The sequence below is a fragment of the Lonchura striata genome, chromosome 14, assembly GCF_050655825.1.
Source record: "Lonchura striata isolate lonStrDom1 chromosome 14, ASM5065582v1, whole genome shotgun sequence".
In the NCBI taxonomy this organism is placed as follows: domain Eukaryota; kingdom Metazoa; phylum Chordata; class Aves; order Passeriformes; family Estrildidae; genus Lonchura; species Lonchura striata.
In genome coordinates, this window is record NC_140716.1 from 1,993,039 (window position 1) to 2,012,377 (window position 19,339).

The 19,339-nt window shown below is 47.3% G+C and overlaps 1 protein-coding gene across 3 annotated transcripts in view; it reads right to left on the reverse strand.

Moving 5' to 3' along the window:
• Positions 1-19,220, reverse strand: part of LMF1 (lipase maturation factor 1) — a 126,415-nt gene extending 107,195 nt beyond the window's left edge. Inside the window, exon 1 of one of the 3 annotated variants that reach the window (XM_085592076.1) lies at positions 15,977-19,213. The gene's annotated coding sequence lies outside the window, so the exon portion shown is untranslated. Of the gene's footprint in view, positions 1-15,976 lie in introns of all 3 variants that reach the window. The other 2 variants (XM_085592075.1, XM_085592077.1) reach the window with 2 other exon arrangements.
• Between the last annotated feature and the right edge of the window lie 119 nt (positions 19,221-19,339).

Here is a 19,339-nt window from a genome sequence, read left to right on the forward strand (position 1 = left end):
CCCAGGCTCCCCAGGGAATGGGCACAGCCCCGAGGCTGCCAGAGCTCCAGGAGAGTTTGGACACCACCCCAGGGATGCCCAGGGTGGGACTGGATGATCCCTGTGGATCCTCCCATCCTTCAACAACTTCCTCAAAGGAAACCAAAGCTCCAAACCACTCCTAGAAGAGCTGCCTGGACAACAAACCCCTCCCAGCCAGTCAAAACCCCAGAAATGCCCCAAATCCTGCTGCTGCCAGCTCACCACAAACTCCTCCTTTATCTCCAGTGTGGAATATCAGTCCCAACCAAAGCAGAACCACCCCCAGTTCCAGCTGGGTTTGGCTCTCACAGGTCCCCGTTGGAATGAGTTGGTTTTCCCAGACGTTTTTCCATTTCCAGAAGGACAACAACACTCCCAGACTCCCTCCCTTCACTCCCCAGCTTTGCAAGATCAGTAGAAACAGAGGCACAAAGACAAGAAATGCTCCAGCTCATGTTGAGTTTTCTCAGTTGTGGAGATTCCTATCGGAGAGACCAATAATCACAACCTGCAAACATCAAACTCCTGTTAATAACCTCAAAGAGCAGCTCTGAGCCTCCCCCATCAAGGAAAGAGCACATGTCTGAGGATTAATATTGAAATCATTCAGGTTTTCCACTCACTGGGAAAGCAAAGCCCAGGCACTTGCAGAGCAAAGCTCTCTTTTTGAACAACATAAAGCAGGAAGTTTCAACTTTATAACCTAAAAACACTGCAGAGCAACAAGCACAATTCATTTTGAGGCCACCCCCAAAAAATCCCCCCAAAATTCTGAGGTGTTGCTCTGAGAAGTAGAGCTGGACCAAGACAGAGAAAGGATAAATGAGAAAAATGATTTAAAAAGGAAGAAATTGCCCCTCGGATCTGTGAGGAGGAGACAACAAGGAGAGCCCATGATTTATTGCTTCTCCTTCAGTGGTGCAGACCCCGGAACAAAGGGGGGCACCTCTCACAGGTGGGGTCCGAGAGCCAAAACTCTTTGCTGAAGCTCACAATCCCCCCTGGCACCACGTCCTGGGCAGAGCTGGTACCCCCAGCCCTCCACCCCAAGCCCAGGACACCACAAACCCAAGATCTGACCCAGCTTCCCACAGCCAAGCCCATCTTCAGCCACCACTGTGAAATATTTCCCACTCCTTGGTCAAAGTCACCTCAGCCTCGGGATACTTCACATTTCTGCAGCCACCAGGAAAAGTTCTGGCTGTTCTTGGAAGATTTGGGAGAACGTTAGCAGGAACTTTTGTACTTAAAAGTATAAACTACCCAGAAAAAAAAAATAAAATTTAGCATAAAAACTTTTAAAAGCTTCCAAGTGCTCTCCAGGGTAGTCATTAGGAACTACTTAGGTAACAGGAGGGTGATAACTGGGAGTTAATGCAGCGTTAAATTAGCCCTCCTTCCATGCAGAACTTTAAGTGACAGAGGAATCAGTTGGGAGGATTTTTATTTTATTTTTTAAATAATGAAGTTAATGGATTTCCTGTTTTTAGCTCTGTGGGCGGCTGTCAATTTGAGGGATCTGTACATACTGGATTTAATTACTCTGCCTTCAAGGAAGGAAAATAAGTTCAGCCCTGTTCCTATGAACAACCAGGAGCTCTCCAGCTTGGCCTCAAGGTGAGGAGAAGGTGCCCACACTGGTCAGGGAGGGTGAGATGTCCCTGGAGATGGGAAACAGCATTCCCTAAAATCCTCCTGCCCAGAGAATTTGTGGATGCTCCGTAAAGTTGGCGCTTTTTTAGTTCTTTTTCTCTCCTTTTACATCTAACCTGCTTGGGTGAGTTATTTTGAGTTGTATGTAACACCCACGCCTGGAGGTGCCCAAGGAATTCCTGGAGGTGGTGCTGGGACAAGGTGGGGACTGGGCACAGCTGGGACTTGGTGGTCCTGGAGGTCTTTCCCAACTTTAAAGATCCATGATTTCCATCAGGAAAGGTGCAGTGGCCTGGGTGACCGTCAGGGGTGGAGCTCTCCTGCCTTAAGGCTCAGATTCATTGCCAGATTCACTGGAATTGTTTCCAACATTTGTTTCAAAGCTGGAGCTGGATCCTGGTCTCCCACAATTTGGAAAAACACGGCCTGAGTTAGATGGGAAGTGTCTGGTATCTTGATGACCTTGAAGGGCTTTTCCAACTGAAATCGTGCTGGGATCCTGCCCCTTTCTTGGGGGACCCCAGAGCCATTCCCAGCTTTTGGCACAACCTGCCACGCTCATCCCATCTGTTCCTCCCGGCCAGGCCCCGTGCCATGTGCCCCAGGAGCTGAGCTGCTCCCAACAGGTGCCTGCTGCTGTTAAATCTTCTTTTCTGGCAGCTTCAGAACCCCTGAGCAGCTGCTCCCCCTGATGCCTTGAGTCTGAGCTTTTATATTTTCCAGATTCTGCACTGCACTGGTTTGTAACTCTGAACTCCATTTGAAGTGTCAGCAGCTCTCCTCACAGCTCAGCACACAGAACAATCCTGAACCAGCTCAGCACACTGAACAATCCTGAACCAGCCCAGAACCAAGGACACGCTGCAGCTCCAGCCCCAAAAAGTGCAACCAGCAGGGAATGGAGGAGAGCAGCCTGGGAGGGTGGGACTGGAACTGGACAATGAACCCAACATGGAAATGGACCAAAACTTGTAAAAGTGTGAAAACTCCTGACCCAGGGTCCATCTTGGGTGTAAATAAATAAATACCTATTTTATTCCTTTAACCTTTTTATTCCTTTAACCTTTTTATTCCTTTCATTTTAATTCCTTCCTGTCCAGCCTCTCAAGGCACCACCCCAATCCCACCTGCTCTCCTCCCCGTCCCAAACTTCCATTCCCCACTCAAACAAATCAAACCCAATGCAGGCACCTGCCAAGGGATTTTGCCAGCAGAAATAAATTTTGCCAGCCTCGAAATAAAAAGCAAATTAAACAAATTTCTCCTGCTGTGTCACGCGAGGCCCCCACTGCCCTGCACAGATTCAGTTTTAGCCTCGTGCAAGCACAAGTTTCACCTGGGTGTTTGCAGGGGATAAATCCAGGCCAGGGGATGGTTTTTCTCAGGGATTTGAAGTGAATTTCTCATGGACTATCATCTCTGCCTCCCTGATTTTTACTTTTTTTCCCTGAATGGTGCTTTTAAAGCACAGCTTGCATAGGGAGTAGGGTAAAAACTTGTTGGATAATTGATTAACCTCAAGGCAGATATCCCTGTCCAACACGCAAGAGACACAGCAGGGACACCAGGGGTGGGATCTGAAAGGTCTGTGTGAGAATTGTGGAATTTCTAAATTTGGAAAAGATCTCTTAAATCATAAAGTCCAATGATCAATCCAGAGCCACCATGCTCACTGTGTCCCCAAGTGCCACATCCACGTGGTTTTTGAACAATTCCAGGGATGGCAATTCCACCACTGCCCTGGCCGTGACAACTCTTTCCATGAAGATAATTTTTTCCCCTGAATTCTAAGAGAAGACCATGAAGATAACTTTTTTTCCCTAAATTCTAAGAGAATTTCCTAAATTCTAAGAAGAGCACTGATGGAATTCAACAATGCAGAAGGAATTTTTTCATGGAAAGGGTTTCAAGCATTGGAAGTGCCCAGGGAGGTTTGGAATTCCCATCCTTGGAGGTGCCCAAGGAATTCCTGGAGGTGGCACTCGGAGCTCTGGGCTGGGGACTTTAAATAGTCTTGGAGGTTTTTTCCAATCTGAATGATTCCAGAATTCCTGCAACATCTTTTACACCCAAAACCTTAAAAAAAAAAAACCAAAATAACAAAAACAAACCCAAACCAACCAACAAACAACTAGAGATCCTATTTAAACAAGATACCATGACATAAGTACTTTTATTGTACCTATAAATATGATTTTTCTGATTCTAAAAGGGGATTTGCTCTGCCCACACTCAAGGCTGTTTTTCAGGGTTACAGGCAATAAGAAAATGGGTATTGCCAGGTCCTTTTGGGCATTCCTCCATCCCAAAAAAAGCAAACAAGAGTCTCCATTCACCCCATCCCTCGTGGAACTCAACCAGCTCCGAGGAAGCTTCGGGGCTGGAAATCTGCTGCGGTTCAGGGCTGCTTTTGCAACACCATGAGCTCAGAGGTGACCAAAGTGACCCCAACACCCACAGCCTGAACCTCCAGGAACCTCCAGCAACAAAGGAAGGGGGAGCGAACAGGGAGGAGACCAAATGTGGATCTCAGGGAATCAAAAAGCCGCTTTCAAAAGCTGATTTTAAAGAGATCGGAGGAGATGGAGGAGGGAGCAGCAGCTTTTTTTGGGTGATTATGGGACAAATGGCAAAAAGTCAGCTGGGTTAGGAAGATGTTCTCTCCCTGCACAGGGCAAAGAGGAGCAGGCACACACAGACACAGAGAGAGGCAAAAATGCTGATGGTCAGACACCTGAATTAGGGGCCGAGGCTGAAAATTCCCCTGATCCAAAACAAAAAAAAACAAAAAAACAAAAACAAAAAAAACCCCAAAAAAACCCCAAACAAACAAGCAAACAAACAAACAAACAAAAACCCCAAAAAACCCCAAACAAATAAAAAACAAACAAAAAACACCCCAAAAAAACCCAAAACAAACAAACAAACCAAAAAGAAAAAAAACACACAAAACCCCCCCAAAAAACCCAAAAAACAAAAAAACCCAAAAAACCCCAAAAAAACACCACAATAACAAAAAAAAAACACACAAAAAAATAAAAAACCACAAAAAAACCCAAAAAACCCCCAAAAAACAAAACAATCAAAAAACCCCAAAAAACACAAAAAACAAAACAATCAAAAAACCCCAAAAAACACAAAAAACAAAACAAAACAAACAAACAAAAAAAACCAAACAAAAAACCACAAAAAAAAACAAACAAACAAACAAAAAAAAAAACCAAAAAACAAAACAACAAGAAAAAAGCAAAAAAACAAAACAACAAAAAAACCGAACAAACAAACAAACAAAAACCCCCCAAAAACCCAAAAAACAATCAAACAAAAAAAACTACAAACCCCCCCCCAAAAAAAACCACCAAAAAAATCCCAAAGAAAAAACCCAATAAAGGGAAAAAAAAAAAGAAAAAAGAAAGGAAAAAAGGAAGAACCAGTCCAGCATCATTCCATAAAGTAACAGAGTGCAGTGGGCATTCTAAGTCAGAGAATGCTGGCATGGTTTGGGTGGGAAGGGATTTTCAAGATCACCTTTCCGGGGCCACCTTCCTCTGTCCCAGTGCCCAGCCTGGCCCTGGGCACTGCCAGGGACCCAGGGGCACCCCCAGCTCACTGGGAATCTGTGCCAGGGCCCCTCCAGCCCCATTTCCATGGCTCCTGGAGAAAGCCACAGGTTGGATAATCCAGCAAAAATCCACCTAGGGCAGCTCTGGAGATCCCCTCCGCCATCTCCCTGCAAAAACCAGGGAGCTTTCCTGGTAAGGAGAGCAGGGGAGCAGAAAAGCAGAGTTTTTTCCCCCAAAAAATTCCCATTTTCTGGCAGCTCCGTGCTAACACAAGCGAAGATTTTCCTGTGCTGCTGGCAGCCTGGGTGGTGGCTCTGCCACGTGGGTGACATCGGGGCCACTCGTGAGCACACTCCCCACCACAAAATGAAGGATTTTTTTGCTTCTCATTTGAAGCAGCAGCTTTTTGCATTTTCGCTGGAAACCGCTGGCCTCGACCACATGAAAACAGCGATCAGGCAGGGCAGTGACAAGTGATATTAAACAGCTCCTCACAGATGTCCCAGCACCACGAAGCTTGTTCCCCCTGTGAGGAATCCAAATGACTTCAGTGCCTAAAATGAACCAGATGAATGATTTCAGTCCTCACTCCGCACTTATTAAATCAGGCTGGGAAACCCTGCAATGCTTTGGGGTGGGAGGGACCGTCCAGATCATCGTGTACATGCCCCAGAACAGAAGGATCCAGCAAAAAAAAAAATTAAAAAGCAGTTTTTTAAAATGTTCAGCAACGTGAAACCAACCTGGAATTGTAAAGCGGTAGAATAGCTCAGGGATTTTCCAGACAAATAATCATCCATACCCTAAAAGCTGGGAAAATATGAAAATATCCTGCCACTGCTTTAATCCTGTAATTTCAAGTGGATGGCAGCACCTCTTGCTCCAGGAATGAATTCAATTTCTGGAGAGGAATCACTGCCCAGGCTTTGATGCAAACGTTCAGTCACTGATGGGGAGCTGGGATTCCCTAACTGGAACCATGTGGGAAGGCAGCTGAACACCAGCACTGCTTATCCTGGTGATTTATCAACCACCTGAGGCCACGTGTGGCACCCAGTGCCGCCCTGGCTGCAGAGGAGGGAGAAATGTTCTGCTTAAAAATCGCCTGAAATGAGAAAAGCGAGCCAAATCCAAATTGAAAATATCAATATTCGTTCAAATAATTATTAACTGGCCCGTTTTTAAATGGTATTGGGGTTTATACACAAAAAAAAATCTATTTTTCTTTTATATAATCACCATGATTTGGGCTGGAAGGGACTTTAAAAATATCTAATATCTAAGGGACCTTAAAAATAATCTAATTCCAAATTCTCAGTTGGGCTAGAAAAGGATTTAAGAGATCAACCCTTTATAAAGTGAGAGTGTCCCACTCTAAATGACCACATAACACAGATATCAAAGATAAATTATTTTTTAAGTATCCAAAAATGTGGAAATAAAGAGAAGAGAGCTCAGTAAAGAATCCCAGAGGAAGGAAAACTGCATTTCCAAAGAAGAGCCCAGATCCTCTTCCAGATGGATCTGCAGAGATCCGTGGCATCATCCCAGGATTCAAAAATGGAATCAAACACTTTGAAATATTCCTGTACAGGATAATTTTCCAAAGGGAAAGTGCTGACCCTTAAAGAGCAGCACGTGCTGGGAGCTGCTTTAATTTCATTTTCCATTAAAGCCTCACCAAGGAGAAGTTCAAAATGCTGTTTGTTACTGAGTCAGAGTTAAAAGGTGCTCAATAAAAACCTTCACTGATTTCTTCTGGCCATAAATCCAAAAGGTATGATTGTGCAACACCAGTCCTTCATATTTAATAATAACAAACAGATGGGGAAATATTCTAATAAATTATTTGAACTGTCCAAGCTGTGTGCCAGAAAGTCCTGGCCAAATTCTCCTGCTCAACCATCTCTGGAGCATTTTCCCTGCAGATCTGAGCTCTCCCTGCTCCTGGAGAGGGAAATGTCAGCATCCAGGGACTTTCTTTTAAAATAAAATTAAAAAGAGGTGAAATCACCACTGGAGCTGCATCCCAGGGCTGACACAACCCAGCCAAACACGAGGAAGGGTTTTCCACGACAGAGAAGGAGCTGCAGCACGGCTCCACCCCAAGGATGGGGATTTATCCCTGCTCCAGGGTCTGGATCACTCCTGGTTTGGGGGTGATTTAATCCCAAATGACACTTTGGGCCTCTCCAGGCTGGCAGCACCCACAGCTTCCAGCTGCCAGCCCCGGGAGCCAAACCAGCTGGGAATTCTGGAGCTTTTTGGGACAGAGCTCCCTGTGCTGTGCCCAGGGACGGGCACCAGAGCGGGGATGGCCCCGGAGCCTCGGGCACAGCCAGGGCACATGGGGCCAAAGGATGCCTCAGGTTTGGATTTTATATTTTCACCTTCTCTGCTGCTTCAGGCTGTCATTCTGAGAGTCATGTGATGATGCCTCAGGTTTGGATTTTATATTTTCACATTTTCTGCTGCTTTAGTGTGTGGGGCTGGGTTTCACATCAGGGCATGGTGAGCTCTGTGCACAGAGCAGGGAGACAAAACAATTCCTGCTCCAGCTGGGCACCAAGGACAAATGATCCAAACCTCAGCCCAGGAGCACAAACAGCGTGGGCTGGAGAGAGAAAAACAAGCAGGGTGGGAATTCATAACCTACAGCTGGAATGGGACAATGAACTCCAAGGTGCCATTGGAACAGAACCGATCAAAGGGAGAGACCTTGAGTCCATTTTGGGACCATTTTGGGTCATTTGGGTGCAGCCCTGGCTGGGCTCTGGTGCTGCCCAAGGTGGATCCATGGAGGAGATCCTTGAATAAATCCCTGTTTATTCTTTAGCTCTGCCCAGCCTCTGCTCTGGCTCAGCCTTCCCAAGGCACCAATTCCACGGAAACCCCAATCCCAGAGCTGGATGTGCTGCAGCTCACGTTGAAAGGGTGGATTCTAAAACACCAAATCTTGACTTTAAATTGTTCTCCTCCTCTCCCTGGCCACTGGCTGTTTGAAAAGCTGAATGAGCCAGAAGAATGTTGTTAGGAACGTTATTAGGATAATTAAAAAGCCATGTAAACAAGAATGGAGAATATTTGTATTGGATGTTGTGATAAAGGGGAGGAAAAGTGGGATTTTAAAGGACAGATGGGAAGAGCTGGAGCTCTTCATTATCCCCCCAGACACCTCCCTGGCCTTCCCCTGCCCATCCCTCTGGGAATTTCTGCCTCTGCAGGCTGTGCCTTCCCTGGCTGGGCAAATCCAAGTGCCCAGACACTGCCCCACATTTACACCTGGGGTTTCCTCTGCTGCCTCCCAACCTGCATTTAATGAATAAAAAGCTCCTGGCAGTGTTTGCCCTGGTGACAATCTGTGACAAAGATCTGTGGCTGTCTCTCTCCCTTCAGGAACCCAAAACAAGGGACAAGAATTGTTTCCCTGGACGTTTCTGCCCCTCATCCTTCAATTTTTCCATGGTTCTTTCCCCCACGAAGGACCCTTTCACACTTCCTCCTACTCTAAGCTACCACATGAGCACAGACATTAAAGATAAATTATTTTAGTATCTAAAAATGTGTAAATAAAGAGAAAATCCATATTTCTTGTGGCTCCTTCAGGTGCCAAAATCCCCAGTTAGGTCACACAGGAGCCTTCTCTCCTCCAGGCTATGACAAGGACTTAAAAAAGAACAGGAAAACACCAGAGAATTGCCATAAAAGCAGCGACTGCTCCACGTCCAGGCACGGGAGCTGAGGTGCAGCAGAGATTTCAGCTGGAATTTGCTTTGAAATCCTGACACTTATCTGCTTTGGAGTACCAGCAAATATGTACCTTGGCTGCTTGCAGCTTCCCAGGGATGGCTGGGAGGAGGATGGTTTAACACTGCGGTTTCACCCGGCCTGGGGATGGAAAAAAAGCCCATGAGAAAATCATTTCCCTGGGCTTAAAGTAAATAAATGAATCCCATTTTCTTGAGGAGTTGCGGGGATGCAGTGAGGGGGTGGCCAGAAATATTTGGCTAGGTAGCATCGCCCTGAAATCGGGAATGGGAACGTGAGTCTGGGACAGCCCAGGGCTGGGGGGATATTTCAGGAAATCGAGGCAGCCCACACAGGGCTCAGCAGGAAGCAGGCAAAGATGCCCCAGAGGACAGAAAAACACAAAAGGATTTCGGCTCCCAGGAAATTCCTGTCAGCAAACAGACCCTGGGGACAGCAGCAGAAGTGGCAGCTCCATTCCTCAGCTCCCTGGTGGCTTTGAGACACGGCTCAAGCACTTTGTGCTCCTTCCCTTTCAGGTTTTGGATCTTGGGGTGATTTAACCCCAAATCAGGAGTTCAGATGAAGCAGTGAAACCCCATAAAGTCCCTTCAAGCCTGATTTTTAATGATGCTCAGTCATTAACGAGCTCCTGCTCCCTTTGCAAGGCAGGGGGATACAGAAAATCTGGTTGCTAAGAGTTCTTCACGTGCACCGCCTCACTGAACCACACCATTGCTGTTACCACTGAAGTCTAAATTTGAATTTATCTCTCGACTACGACACGTTTTCTTCCTCATTTAAAGATGGCAAGGCAAAAAGAACTGCATCAGTTCCAAAAGTCCTGACTTTTCATTTCGTTGATCCAAAAATCTGCTCAACCTCAGCGCATTCCCACAAATAACACCACCAAGGAAACAACATTTTTGGCCAAAGGGACTTCAAGAAGAAGCCCACAGACAGCTCAGCTCCAGTCATGGAGTTTGTTCCCTGCTCCAGGCAGATCAAGGAGTCTGGATTTAGAGGAAGATCAAACTTGACCTCTGGCTCTCACTTCCACCAGTTCTGATGCATGAAGAGAACACAGAAAATGCAACAAACCTCAAAATAGAGACTTGTGAAGAATCCCAGAGAATTCCAAAAGGGGCTCTGCCAGCATAAATACAATTAAACAATATTTAACCTTCAGTAGCATCGAGCTGTCAAATAAATATCCCTAAGAAGACAACTTAAAAGAAGGGGAAAAAACAATCCTGTTCCTTCTCCTCCTTCCTGCAGGAAAAAAAGGGATAAGAATAGATAAGAACACAGGACAAATGTATTGGAAAAAAGCCTTCATTTTATTGCCCAAACCAATGGATTTTTAATCCATGGCCAAAAGAAAGTACCAGATAGGAAAGGGCAGGAAAATGGAATTTTTTTTTTTCCATTTTTATTGCAATGCTGTGGCTGCTTCCAGCTGGGATCCTGCAGGGAGATGGAGAAGGTGCTCCAGACCAAGAGCTTTTCCAATCCTCTCACTGATTAATAAAAGACAAAAAAATCAATCATTTAACCTGACCCAAACTTCTTCTCTGCCCATCAGATATTCCTGATGGAAAGCAACCCAAATCCACAGATATCCACACCCCAGATCAATTAAAGGGATGGAGAACATTCCAAGAGTTGGATTCCTTAGAAAGCTTCCAACCTCCCTCAGAGCTCCCCACAACTCCCAGCTGCCCTGAGGTGTCCAATGCCAAGATCTCAAGCCTTTAATTTATAATTCTTCCATCAGGAGCCACCATCCCCAGGAAAAATGGAGCTCCAAAACTCCATGGGAAAAGCTGGAATCCCCCTCACAAATCAGCCAGAAAACTTTTGTGGGACGTAGATCAGGGCAGAAAAAGGGCACGAAATGGGAAGGAGCCACAGGGAAATCAGATGCTGGAAGTGAGAGTGGATAATGGAAAAGAAAAACTCCAGCAGCTCCTTGGATGCCCTTTGGTTCATTGTGATCATCCAGGGGTTACTCTGCACACCAAGGTTTATTTAACTTCAGGAAAACGCAAGAATAAAAATCAAACTTCTTCCCCCGTGCCAGAGCTGAGCTTTGGATGGAAGGAAGCCTTGAAGGCAGCTCTGCCCAGCTCTCATCCTCCCTCCTTCAAAAGCCTGGAGACAGCAGCGGGAATTTGAGCAGCTCCATGCTGAGAGGTGTCAGCACTGTTTCCACTCCCCAGCTGGTCTTTCTCCCTAAAAATCAGGAGAAAACCTTCCCATCTCCCACTTTCCGAGGTGGATTCTGCTTTTAGGTGGGTTCTGGGCTCACAAAACATTCCCTGGGGGTGGCTGTTTCCAGGTGGAGCCAAGCAGGAGGGTTTTCCCCACAGTAAGGGACAGCCGGCAAGCACTGCAGGGACAAAAAGTGCCAAAGTTGCTCAGCACCTCAGGCACAAAGGTTTAACATCCAGCAGAATTCCATAAATCAGGTGGAGAGCAGGTTGGTCAGGGCTTGGAGCAACCTGGGGGAGTGGAACATCATGGAACAAGATGAGCTTTGAGGTCCCATCCAACCCAAACCATTCCATGATTCCATCAAATAAAGCCAGTGGCCTCTGCAGCTGCTGTCACACCTGCCAAAAATCCTCTTTAAAACGCTTCTCTGGGTTTGTTGTTTTTGTTTTTTTTTTTTTAAACAGAGCAAAAGGCTGAAAATAATTCCACAATAAAACATTTACAGGAGCACTTTGTGGCGGTAATCCCGTTTAACCTTGCTGGGGGACTTTGCTCTGGTTTTCCAGAGGGAAAACTCATCCTTTGCAATGAAATGGGAACAAGCAAAAGAGGGAGAAGCAACAACCCCCAGGATATTTGTGATCCCAGCTGGAGCAGGCTCACAGCAGCCCCACATCCCTGATTTTCCTTTCCAAACTGGCCGTGCCACACCTCCCATCCCAAACCCCATCCCAGCCTGGGGCTGCACAAAAGGAGGATTGTATCCTTGGGGTCAGTAAAATTCCCACTCCCCGAAGGAGTGGGGGAATAAATCACCCCTTCCCAGCCAGATTCCAGCTGGGAATTCCATAGGATCTCCTAAAACCCCAGAGATGTCACACGATCCGAACCCCAGCCCAAAGTGGTGGCAGTGTTTTGGTGCTGGGCAGCACTTCCCTGGTTTATAATGAATTTGGAACGAGCTTTTCTTGGTTAAAAAAAAAATCCATTTTTTAGCACAAACAGCGAGCAGTCAGCCCAAATTGGGGTGTTTGGACATTCAAATCCTCCTCAAAACGTGAGGTTCACATCCACCCTGCTGGGAAAAGGCTGCTCGAGGGTTTTGGTATTTTTTAAAGAACTGAGCTGGCACTTCCCTGACCCCCAGGCTTGCTGCTGCTCCTGCCCAGAGGGAGAAGTGGGAGCAGGCAGAGAGCCTGGGGTTTAATGGGAGGCTGAACACAAATCCAGGGAAAGCTTGGAAGAGATAACAGAGAGGTTCCTGCAAGATAAGAACAAGTGCTGGCTTGATAAGGAGCTCAGACTCTGCAGGTGAACCTGAGAACAGGTTCAGTCTTACACACCAGGAGCAATTACAGCTAATTACACTAATTGCCTTTCTCCTAGAGGAGAATCACGGATGGTTTGGATTGGAAGGGCCCATCCAGCTCCAATCACAAAACTCTCCACCATCCCAGGTTGCTCCAGCCTGGCCTTGGACGCTTGCAGGGATCCAGGGGCATCCACAGCTTCTCTGGGAAGGGAGGAATTCCTTCCCAACATTCCATCTATCCCTGCCCACTGCAGTTTAAACCTGCTGCCCCCCGTCCTGTCCTGATCTGCCCCTACAAAAATCCCTGTCCCTCTTTTGTGACCCCTCAGCTCTGCTCCGACAGCCAAACCCTGAGCGGAAGCAGCCCACAGGAACAGGAGAGAATTCCCTCAGCCACACCAGACACTTCCCACCTAACTCAGACCATTTTCCCAAATTGTGGGAGAGCAGGATCCAAATTCCTGCTTTGAAACAAACGTCGGAAACAATTCCAATGAATTTGGCAATGAATCTGAGCCTTAAGGCAGGAGAGCTCCACCCCTGACGGTCACCCAGGCCACTGCACCTTTCCTGATGGAAATCGTGGAATGCCAGGATCTTTAAAGTTGGGAAAGACCTCCAGGATCACCAAGTCCATTTTTAGAGAAAAAGCACAAAATTCCATAATGACTGAGGCTGGGAAAGCCCTCCAGGATCACCATCCCAGCTGTGCCCAGTGCCCACCTTGTCCCCAGCCCAGAGCTCTGAGTGCCACCTCCAGGAATTCCTTGGACACCTCCAGGGATGGGAACTCCAAACCTCGCTGGGCATCCCCTTCCAAAGCCTGACCACCCGAATTCTTCCCAAATCTCTCCCAAGAACAAAACCCCTGCCTGCAAAAGGCATTTCTGTTTGTTTCCTTTTTCTCCAGGCCGGGCCAAAAGCTGGGGTCACAAGAGCTGTGCAGAAACAATTTGCTCAGGGAAAGGCTCTCCCACTTTCTGCAAGGCCAGCGTTCCCATTCCACCCACTTACATTCCTGGATGAAGGGAAAATAAAATCACATCCGCAGCCCGGTCAGCAGTGACACAGGTCGAGATCCAGGAACGTGGCAAAGGGCTGGAAGAAAATCCCAAGCATGGAAAGCTCCTTGGAGAAGTTCTGCACTCCTTCCAGCCCCACCATTTCCATCAGGCCTCGTTAAGGAGGATTTTATCCCTTCAGCTCGTTTGCATAATTGCCGCAATCAAAGGCACTACTTTGCAGTAATAACTTTAATGGCAGATTTTTCCTTAAACATTCTTTTTTAAATGCACCCAGGTCGGTGCAGCCATGTGCCAGGAGAAATGCAGGCAGGAGGTGAGGCTGGGGGAACGTGGGCTGTGGAGAGGGACCAGTTGCTTTTTCTTTTGGGATTATTTCTGCTTTATCACGCTCAAGGTGCATCCCGGAACCAAAATATTGGTCAATTAAACAGCGGGCTGGTTGGCACATTGGGAATTTTCCTGCTTTTTTCTTCCCATTAATTTTGCTGCTGTTGTCTTATTAGGAGGGAATCTGGCTCGTTTCCAGGCTTTGGAAGGGAGAGTCCAAATCTCAGCCTTTGGTTTGGCTTTACAGAACCCTGGGGGGGTCTGGGTTGGAAGGGACCTTAAAGCCCATCCCATTCCCACCCCTTCCATGGGCAGGGTGGGAATGGTTCTTCCTGAAAATTTGGAGCTCTGGCCTGTATCCCTCAAGTCCCTGGAGATAAGAACATGGAGATAACATCTCCAAAGCTTCAGCATCCTTGTAAGGTTTATTTTGAAGACAGGCAAGAACCACTGGCCTAATTTTTAACACAAAACACGGACTTAGAGCAAAAGAAGCCGAGATACAACTGGAAGTTGGCAGCAGAAGCCAGATGGGATTTCCACCCTCCAGCTCCTGTCTGTGTCCTGCAGAAAACCCCATTTCACCTCAAACTCAGCTGTTCTCCCAGTGCATCTCCAGCTCCATCGTGCTGGGACGTTCCTCATGGAAAGCTTCCCCAGGAGCATCGTGGCTTTGCCCAGGCAGGCTCCACACCTCATCCCTGGGGCAGCAGGGGATTTGGGGGAATACCTCCCCTCTTTAGGGGGAAGTAAGAGTGTTAATAGTGTTTTCCTCACTCTGAGGCTGACAACTTTACTTTTTTCCCCTGGAAATATTTCTCAGCCACAACTTTACAGGCCCTGAAGCAAAGCCTTGCTCCCAGTTCTGCTGGGAACAGCTGCCTTTGGGGCTGTTAGCACACAGGGGAAGGGCAGCAGCTGTGCCAGGCACATCCTTCTTCACAGGATTTTTCATAGAGGAGCAAAGAGGGAAGAAAGAAAAAACAATTTCTATTTCTGCTCCTTGTTTTTCCCATGTGGAATGTGTGTGGAGAATTGTTTCCCTGGGGTGATTCCTTGGTTGGATTCTGGTGAGGATTGTTTGAGCCTGGTGGCCAATCCAATCCAATCCAATCCAATCCAACCCAATCCAATCCAATCCAATCCAATCCAATCCAATCCAATCCAATCCAATCCAACCCAACCCAATCCAATCCAATCCAATCCAACCCAATCCAATCCAATCCAATCCAATCCAATACAATCCAACCCAACCCACCTGGGGCTGGGCTCTCAGAGAGGGTCAGGAGTTGGGAGTTAGATTTGGGAGTTAGAAAAGTAGGTTTGTAGTTTTAGTATCTCCTTTAAATAGCATATTAATGTATTGTAGCATAGTTATAATAAAGAAATCATTCAGCCTCCTGAGCTGGAGTCAGACATCAGCATTTCTTCCCACCGTGTTCACCTGCATTTACAAAAAGCAGCTCTCTGTGCCACACAGGGAATGCACTGGGAAAAAAAAAAAACGGGAATTAAAGAGGTGCTGTGGCTTCTGGCCCTGCTTCCTCAGTGCCCCAGACACGAGCTCAGGCTGCTGATAACAGATACCAACAGCACCAGGCTCCCAAACAAGCCAAAGCCCCGCTGCCCTTTAAGCCAGGCCTAGCAGCACTAAACCCAACCGTGGGTGAGGCTGGGCAGGAATCAGACAAGGCATAAATTAAAGCAGAGGATATGAATTCCGTGCAGGCTGGGGTTAACTGGGTCTGGAAGCAGTTTAGGGAAAAGCTGGAGTGGCTAAGGGCCAGCTCTGAGCCGAGCTGCTCTGGCCTAATCGTTTCCTTCAGGCAGGCTACTCCAGCTCACTAATAGGTTTTAATAAAAACTTCCAATTGGGCCAGTAAACCCCTCATTAAGCTGTTTTTAAAGCATGAATTTAAGAGGGCCGGGGGTAAAAGGTCAGGGGGAGTTTTTAATTCAGACCGGCTGGCAAAAGGTGCTGTTGTGATTGAAAACACCAGAGTTCAAGTGTCCAGGGCCACATAAACATCCGACTCTGTCACTAGACCTGCTTAAGTGACAGCTTGAAAAATAGATTTAATAAGACAGAGAGAAAAGTTTCCCACTCTTACAGCAGCAATAGGAACAGCAGATCCCAATATTAGGCAGGAGCAGGAATGGTTTGGGAAGCAGCTCCAGCTCTCCCATCCTGGTGTAGGGGGGTGAATAAAGAGCAGCCCGTGGGCAGCTGGGTGCCCAGCATTGCCAGGGGCTCTGGGATGCTCTGGGATCCTCTGGGATGCTCTGGGATGCTTTGGGATGCTTTGGGATCCTCTGGGATGCTCTGGGATGCTTTGGGATCCTCTGGGATGCTCTGGGATGCTCTGGGGTGCTCTGGGATGTTCTGGGATCCTCTGGGATGCTCTGGGATCCTCTGGGATGCTCTGGGATGCTCTGGGGTGCTCTGGGATCCTCTGGGATGCTCTGGGATGCTTTGGGATCCTCTGGGATGCTCTGGGATGCTCTGGGATGTTCTGGGATCCAGGGTGTCCTGCTGGGAATGGAGCAAAATGCTCTGGGAATAACAAGGAGCAGCCCAACCCCATGTCCCGCTGCCAGGACCAACAGTGCCATGGGATGCCAGCCTGGGAATTCTGTGCTGCCACGTGGAATCCCACCCTGGACTGGGCTGGAAGGCAGCTTTAGGTTCAGCTTTAGGTCCAGCTCCACGCCCTGCCATGGGCAGTTTTCCACTCTCCCAGGTCTGCTCCAGCCTGGCCTTGGATTCTCCCAGCGATGGAGCAGCCACAGCTTCTCTGCCAGGGAATTCTCCTGGTGCAGGGGGGTCTGCAGCAACCTCCAGCTTAGCTCAGCCCATCCCCACCTTAAGCCAAGCTTTGGACCAGCACCTGTGGAGCTGGACCTCAATTGTTTCATTTTCCTCTCATTTTAAAAATTAAAATTTAAAAAAAAAATTAAAAAAAGACTGGACACGGCACTCGGTGCTGCAGTCTAGTTGAGGTGTCAGGGCATGGGTTTGACTTGATGATCTCAGAGGTCTCTCCCAACCTCATTATTCTGGGATTTTCCTCCAAGACCACAGAGCTGCTCTCCAGGCTGGTGCAGCTGAAGGAAAATTTCCCCCTTCCCTGGGAACACTCACAGAGCAGAAACATCTCCTCCACCTCGCCCAGAACCCCAGCTGTGCACTCGAACATTTAATTTTATGTCAATGCACATCTAAAATTCGAGATCCCTGAAGACCTCTTAAAAGAAAATCCTCCTTGGAACAATTTGCATTGAAGCAAAGAGCGAGGATTTAACAAGTGATGGAGAATTACAAATACTCGGCTCTCAACTTTTTATTCTACTTCTAATCAAAACACACTTCAGCTCAAACTCTGAGCTAATAGATGCAATATCAAATTGGGGGGCATTTTGGGCAGGAACTCAGTTATTTGCTCATCCCATGTTTACTGATAATGGAAAAAAACCTCCAGAGTCTGTCCAGGGATTGTCTTTTCCCCACACCAAAATGAACACGGAAGTTTACTGGGAGAGGGAGGGGGGGGGGAAAAAAAGAAAAATTTTCTTTGCTTTTAAAATGTGCTTCTAATTCTGGCCTGCAAGGAGAGCAGGAGCCAGGCTCCCTGGAATGATCCCTAAGGAAACATTTGCTTTGGCTCCAAGCAGGACACTCTGGAGCATCAGGAGTCAAACGGGATCAGCCTCTGCTCCATCCTTTCTGTTTACTGACCCACGGAGAGCCACGAGTGGATGCATTCCTGCCTTTCCTTGCTGGGAACGGGGATCCTACAGCCACTGGGGTAATTCAGGGATCTCTCTGGAATGTGACCTCGTTTTCCCTGGATTTTCACCCTACACAGACCCAACCTGGGCTCTGCTCTCCTGGTTCCCACTCCAGGATCTGCATCCAGAGCAGCTCCTCAGCTTCCAGGGATCCACAGCCCAACCTGGGCTCTGCTCTCCTGGTTCCCACTCCAGGATCTCCATCCAGAGCAGTTCCTCAGCTTCCAGGGATCCACAGCCCAACCTGTGCTCTGCTCTCCTGGTTCCCACTCCAGGATCTGCATCCAGAGCAGCTCCTCAGCTTCCAGGGATCCTCACCCTGACCTGGGGCTCTGCACTCCTGATTCTTCATCCCAGAGCAGCTCCTCGGCTTCCAGCCCAACCTGGGCTCTGCTCTCCTGGTTCCCTGCTCCTTCCCTCCACTGAGGAGGATTTTAAATCACTTTTCCCCACCAGGATTAAGAGCAAAGAGCAAAACCTGTGGCAATACCAGTTGATCCCACAGCTTGTTGTTATTTCCAGGCTCTGGTGTTCTTTAAAATTCACAGGGACAGCCTGGAGATTGAATGGAGGCTACCAAAATCCATCCTGAGATGTAGCAAAAAAAAAACCAACAAAACCCTCCACACTTCCTGGAGGGGGATAGGAAACAGTCAGCATTAACAAAGAACTCTCCAGGAATTTTATTTTTTTTTTTGAAGGATCTTGCTTTGAAGTAGATGCTCCCAAAGAAGGAGGCTTCCAGAGCTCAGCAATATTTAATGTACTGCCCCAGCAATGGATGACAATGTTGTTGTTTCAGCTATATTATAACAAAAATATTGTGGTTTTCCTGTACTCTAACAAAAGGAACTGGAGATTTACATCTCCTTCATCTCATTCCGAAGGAGCCCTCACGCCAAAAACGGGGAAGGGAGAGACCCCACTGCGTACAAAGGGCCCCTTGGAGGGGGAGCTCCACTTGGGACGCAAGGAAAAGCCAAAAAAACATCAACCACCACTTGAAAAACAAAAAAACAAACCCTTTTTCTACACCCATCAGCAACACACCCGGAGGGTGAGCAACTCCAGTCCAGCCCTCTGGACTGGAGAGTTGACTTCCATCAATTCTCCTCAGGCTCAATATACAAAATTTCCTTTCTTTAAGGGCACGTGGGTACAAAGAAACGCAGGGAAATTTAATCAAAAGTTAATACAGAGAAATTTTACCAAAAGCTTAATAAAAAAGAGAAACTGAATTAAAATACCCTTAAAATAAAGTTTAAAAAAAATATTTAAAAATGCCAGAGGAAGAGCAAACAAGGTTGTCCTGGACTAAATGTCCACATTTAACGGGGAGGAATTCTCTGGAATGCTTCATGGAGCAGAATGGAGAATTCTCCATATTCTGCTCTCCACTTGAAGAAGCTCCACCTCAGCATTTCCAAAAACCCTCAGGCAGTTCAAGGAGCAGCTACCGAAGATTCCACTGGGAATGAGGAGACAGCTGCAATTCCCAGAAGGAAAAGTGTGGGAGTCCAGAGCTTGCCTCTGGCTGCCCTGGGACACCTGGACAGAGATCACAGGCAGTGTCTCTCTACAGAGCCCCCAGAGACACTGGCTGTGATCTCTGTCCATGGAAAAGAGTTTTCAATCTTACAGGATCAATTACCAGCTCTGAGGGTTTGATATCAGTAATAATTAAG